We start from the raw sequence: 5802 nt of genomic DNA, 5'->3' as shown, positions 1-5802 counted from the left end.
ACAAAAAAAACAAAAACACTGTGTCCTATAGAGAAACAGGATCACCCAGACACTGCTTATGGGAACATAAGATGGGGCAGTCAGTCTGGAAAATAGCTCATAGTTTCTTTTTTTTTTTTTTGAAACAGACTCACTCTATCACCCAGGCTGGAGTGCAGTGGCCAGATCTCAGCTCACTGCAAGCTCCGCCTCCCGGGTCTACGCCTTCTCCTGCCTCAGCCTCTGGAGTAGCTGGGACTACAGGCGCCCACCACCTCGCCCGGCTAGGTTTTGTATTTTTTAGTAGAGACGGGGTTTCACCATGTTAGCCAGGATGGTCTTGATCTCCTGACCTCGTGATCCGCCCGTCTCGGCCTCCCAAAGTGCTGGGATTACAGGCTTGAGCCACCGCACCCGGCCAGCTCATAGTTTCTTAACAACCCAAAAAATACTGAACTAAGCGTGTGATTACCGTACAACACAGCAAATTGCATTCTTGGGCATTTATCCCAGAGTGAAGACACAAACCCGCACACGCACGAACACAGCAACTTGACTCTGAAAGCCTCAAGTTGGAGACAACCGTGGCATCCTTCAGCAGGGGGAACAAACCGTGGTACATCCGTGCCCTGAAATGCTACTTGGCACCGAAAAGGAGCTAGCGGTGTGCCCAGCAACCGGGATGGAATTGTCAGAGAACGATGCTGCAGGAAAGAAGCTGTGTACTCGACGATTCCGTTGACACGACATTCTGCGGATGCCAAAATCGGGGCCAGCGGTTGAGGAGGAGGTGGTGTGGCTCTAAAAGGGCAGCTGGGGCTGGGCGCAGCGGCTCACGCCTGTCATCCCAGCACTTTGGGAGGCCGAGGCGGACTGATCACCTGAGTCAGGAGTTTGAGACCAGCCTGGCCAACATGGCAAAACCCCGTCGCTACTAAAAATACACAAATGAACTGGGGGTGGTGGTGGGCGCCCATAATCCCAGCACTGTCGGAGGGGTGGGTGGGTCCCCTGAGGTCAGGAGTGCGGGACCAGCCTGGCCAACATGGCAAAATCTCATCTCTACTACAAATATAAACTTAGCCAGGCATGGTGGTGCATGCCTGTAATCCCAGCTACTTGGGAGGCTGAGGTGGGGGAATCGGTTGAACTGGGGAGGTGGAGGTTGCAGTGAGCCAAGATCGTGCCACTGCACTCCAGCCTGGGTGACAGAGCGAGATTTTTGTCTCAAAAAATAAAAAAAGCAGCCGGAGCTGTTCTGTGGCTCAAGCATCAATGTTGAGATCTGGCTGTGATATGCTGGGGTAGTTTAGTACGACGTTACCACTGAGGGAAACTGGGTGAAGGGTGCACCCATCTCTGTATTTTGGGGTGATTTTTTTTTTTGAGACAGGGTCTCCATTTTTCGCCCAGGCTGGAGTGCACTGGTGTGATCACAGCTCACTGCAATCTTGACTGCCTGGGCTCAAGCAATCCTCCCACCTCAGCCTCCTGAGTAGCTGGGACCACAGGCACGTGCCACCTTGCCCAGCTAATTTTGTAGAGACAGAGTCTAACCATGTTGCCCAGGCTAGTCTCAACCTCCTGGGCTCAAGTGATCCTCCCCCCTTGGCCTCACAGAGTGCTGGAATTGCAGGCATGAGCCACTGCACCTGGCCAGGACATGTGTTTTCACTTGCCTTGGGTCAATACTGAGGCATGGAAGGGTTGGATCGCATAGCAAGTATGTGTTTCACTGACGAGAAATTGCTGAACGCTTCTCCAAAGCGGCCCACCACGTTGCCTTCCCGCCAGCAGTGTCGGGGAGTTGCAGGTACCCCGCCTCCTTACCAGCACTTGGTGTAATCAGGCTTTCTAATTTTGGCAGTTCTGATGGGTGCAGTTGTATCCCGCCGTGGTTGTAATTGCGTTTCCTGATGACGGACGACGTGGAGCATCTCTTCGTGTCTGTATCGACTGCAGATCTTCTTTTGTGAAATGTCTGCTCAAATCTTTTGCCCATTTACAGAGATGGGGCTGTCTTCTTCTCACTGGGCTGGAGGAGGTCTTTGTGTATTCTAGACACAGCTCCTCCGTCAGACGCACACATTGCAAATACTTTCTCCCAGCCTGCAGCTGGCCTTTTCATGTTCTTAAATGATGTCTTCTAAATAGCGAAAGTCTTTAGTTTTTTTAGAGTCCAATTTATCCCCCCTTTTTTTTGTGGTTCAGTGTCCTGTTTTGAAAATTGCTGGGTGAGGTGTCTCATGCCTGTAATCCCAGCACTTTGGGAGGCAGAGGCGGGAAGATTGTATGTGGCCAGGAGTTCGAGCCTGGGCAATGTTGTGAGGTGGTATGCCTTAAAAACAAATTGTTTAAAATAGCCAGGCATGGTGGTGCACACACACCACAAACCGTGGTACATCCGTCATGGCTACTCAGGAGGCTTAGGCAGGAGGATTGCTGGAGTCCAGGAGGTCAAGACTGTGGTGAGCTATGATCATGTCACTGCCCTCCTGGGTGACAGAGTGAAATCCTGTCTCAGAAAAATAAATAAATAAATAAAAATAAAAAGAAAATATCATTGCCTGCTCCAAGGTGGCCAACCAGTGTGCACGGAACTCCTGATGTGCACCTGGCACTGAACTCAGCCCTAGATATACGGCAGAAAACAGCTGTCTTGGTGCTGACGTTCTAGTGGGGGCACCCCCTTCTCTGTCCTGAAGCCCCATGGAGGCCCCTTTCCAGCCCCTGTTCCCCAACACCACCCAGAGAGAAGTCCTGTGGGCCCCACCAAGTTTCCCTCTGCCCTTGCTGTGTGAGCTTAAAGGTAAGCCCTTTGGTATCTCCGTGCCTCGCCCTCTCCACTCTGATATAGCCTGGGAATGCACGTCTCCCCTACACAGTATCGGGAAGAGAACCAAGTGGGAACCTTACCTTACCCAGGAAGCCTTACCTGGGGTGGGCTCAGGTGGGGCCCAGGCGAGGACTGCGTCTGGGGGCTGTGATGTGGGAGGAGGGGGTGACCTGAGGCAGACCCACCCCCAGAGAGAGTCAGAGGCTGCCCTGCCTGGGGGAGGCTGCCTGGGAGCCTCGGACCCCTTGCCTACCCTGCACAGCCTGACTCCCAGTGTCCTGCGGGCCAAGTGTGAGGATGCCAAGTAGCAAAGGGCCCCGTGCAAGGAACAGATGTCGAAACAGAGGTTCCAGCATGCAGAGGTTGGCCTAGGGTCACCCAGAAGGCAGGTGCAACTGGAAACCCTGCTCCTGGAAAGGGCCAGCCTGGGTCCCACCTGCCTGTCAGGTGCCACCAGCCAGGTCTCTGACGGACACAACAGACACTGGGCCCTGGGGTGGGTCCCCAGGACGCGGCCTGGAACCACTGAGAACATCCAGGATGGGCACCCTCGCTGGCCTCTGCCCCTTGCTGGCTGTGGAGACAGGGAAACCCCTTCCCCTGGGGCAGGAGGCAGAGCAGTGGGGACTCATACACCTGCCTATCCTGGCAAAGCACTGGCTCATTTGTTCATCTGTTGACTCATTCATTCATTCATGAACTTGCTCATTCATTCATTCGTGTTTGTTCGTTCCTTTGTCGGTCCATTCATTCATTCATTCATTCAGCCATTCGTTCATTTCTTCATTCATTAGTTCATTCCTTCATTTCTTCACTCATTCCCTGATCCCTTTTACAGTCTGAGCCCTTTTCACACAGTCCTGGCAGTTGGGAGGTGGCCTAGCTCTCCCCAGAGAGACACTTTCCTGGAGGTTGGAATTCTGGCCAAAGGATTCCAAGGAGGACGGACCTTCTGTTGGGCCCAGAAGCCAGCAGGTGACCATAGGCTCCTGTCACTATTCTAGATGCAGGGGCTTTGCCTGAGGCTGCCCAGCGCTGCCCAATATGGGCCCCAAGCCTGGACCTCTTGGGGCCTCAGCTTTCCGGTCTGTAAGATGGGTGTCACGGCCCATCCAGGCTGTTGGTGGAATGAGCTAATTACTGGCAGGAAGAGGCTTGGCAGGGGTCTCAGGCTGAACAGTGGCACTGGCCCACACGCCCTGCTAGGGTGAGCTGGCCTCCGGGGACTGGCCTTGGCGGAGGCCCCTCCAGACCACGGACAGTCCTGGCCTCACCTCCCCTGGCTCAGAGTGGCTGAATCAGCCGGCGGGGGTGCTCACTTTGAGGCCAGGCAGTTTCCTCCTGGGCCCCCCGGCTGCCACGCTGGGGAGACAGGCAGGCCCCGCCATATGGGGCCTGGGACTTGGGGGTGATTTCATGTCTGGAGGTTGGGCCAGGAGGCCCTCGGCAGGGGTGGTTCTGGGATCCTGGGCCCCACCCTTCAGAGCTTCATTTGGCCGCAAGGGTTCTGATCTAGGAGACTCCCAGTCCAGATGCGCCCTGGGCCTGCCCTGGCCTCGTCAGAGTCCAGCTCATCCTTGCCCCTTCCAGAGCCACCAGCCGCGCTGACCTCTTGCTCCCCTCTTGGGCCGCTCTTGCCTCCTGGAATGTGACCAAATTAGGCGGCTGGTGACTAACTTTCCTGCCCGAGCTCCACCTCCAGTTGGTCAAAGGATTTCCCTTCCTTGAGGGCTCCTCAAGTTCGGTTCTAACTTCTCCCCCAAGTGCAGGGAGGTCCTCAGCTCGCCTCGCAATCTGGGCCTGCCCCTGGCCTGCTTGGGGGCCACCAAGGCTCTCGGAAGCTTTTCATGGGAACAACTTTACAGTCGAATCTTGCAGGCAGGCAGTGGGTTTTTAAATGCACGCATAGGGCTTTTCTTCAGCCAGGCAGAAGGTCACTGGGTTGGGTTCCACTGATCCCAGCAGGGGGTCCGCTTGGGGATGGAGCTCTGTGTCTCTCCGCTGGAGATGCCCCTTAGAATTGAGACTGTCAGCCCTTCACCAATCTCCTTAGCCAAACAGTGTTTTTACTTTTGCAGTTGGGGAAATTGGGCTGTTGTATTTCAGGAATGCACTTGAAGAGGAGCCTGGTGATCCCCGGCCTGGCACGCTGCGGCCCTGCCTGGGCTGGCATGTGCTGTGCCGGGTAAAGCACAGAATTACACGGTCACCTAACGTGGCTCAAACCCTGGTCCAAGCTCCTCCTCGCCGTGTGGCCCCAGGCATGTTCTTTAACTCTTCTGAGCCTGCTCGCCTCATCTCTAAAGTGGGGGTCATAATGTCCATCCTGTGGGGTGGGAGGTGAGTGTGAAGTGAGATTGCACAGGTGGAGCTGGTGGCATGGGGTCTGGTGCAGAGGACATTCATGGCTGTGGAGCTGCTGTCACGTATGACGTCTCTGTCACACCCAACCGTGACGGGAACCGGGCCCTCCACACCCCGACACGTGCCGCCCGGAGCATCTGCCGTGTGTGCCATGTCCTTCGGCTCCCAGTGGGCCTGGTGGGCCTGCAGTCATCCTGGAATGCTGCCTCCACCTCCCCTTCAAGGCCCTGAGCACAGCAGCTAGAAATGAGGCCTCCCCTCCTATCCTCCTATTCCCTAAGCCAAGCGTCTCCCCACCTGTGGCTGGCTCCTGAGAACTCCCTGACGAGGGACGCCCAGGTGCCTCTCAGCAGCCCCCAGTTTTGGAAAAGTGACAGACGTCCCCATGGACACAGCCTGCCCTGTGGCCCTTCCTCGATCTGCCGGGCAATTGCTGTGTGCATCACACTCCAAAACCTGGTGGCATGAAACAGCCGCCTCATGTTCACTATGGACGCTGCGGTGCAGACCTCAGATGGGGCCAGTGAGTAGGGCTTGTGTGCTCCCTGATGCTTGGGGTCTGGGCTCAGCGGGCTCCCTGGGGGTGAGGGTGAGTGGGGGGCTCAGTGGGCTCCCTGGGGGTG

Source organism: Rhinopithecus bieti, unplaced genomic scaffold (genome assembly GCF_001698545.2).
Source record: "Rhinopithecus bieti isolate Rb0 unplaced genomic scaffold, ASM169854v2 scaffold_1017, whole genome shotgun sequence".
NCBI classification, from domain to species: Eukaryota; Metazoa; Chordata; class Mammalia; order Primates; family Cercopithecidae; genus Rhinopithecus; species Rhinopithecus bieti.
This window is presented reverse-complemented; position numbering follows the sequence as displayed.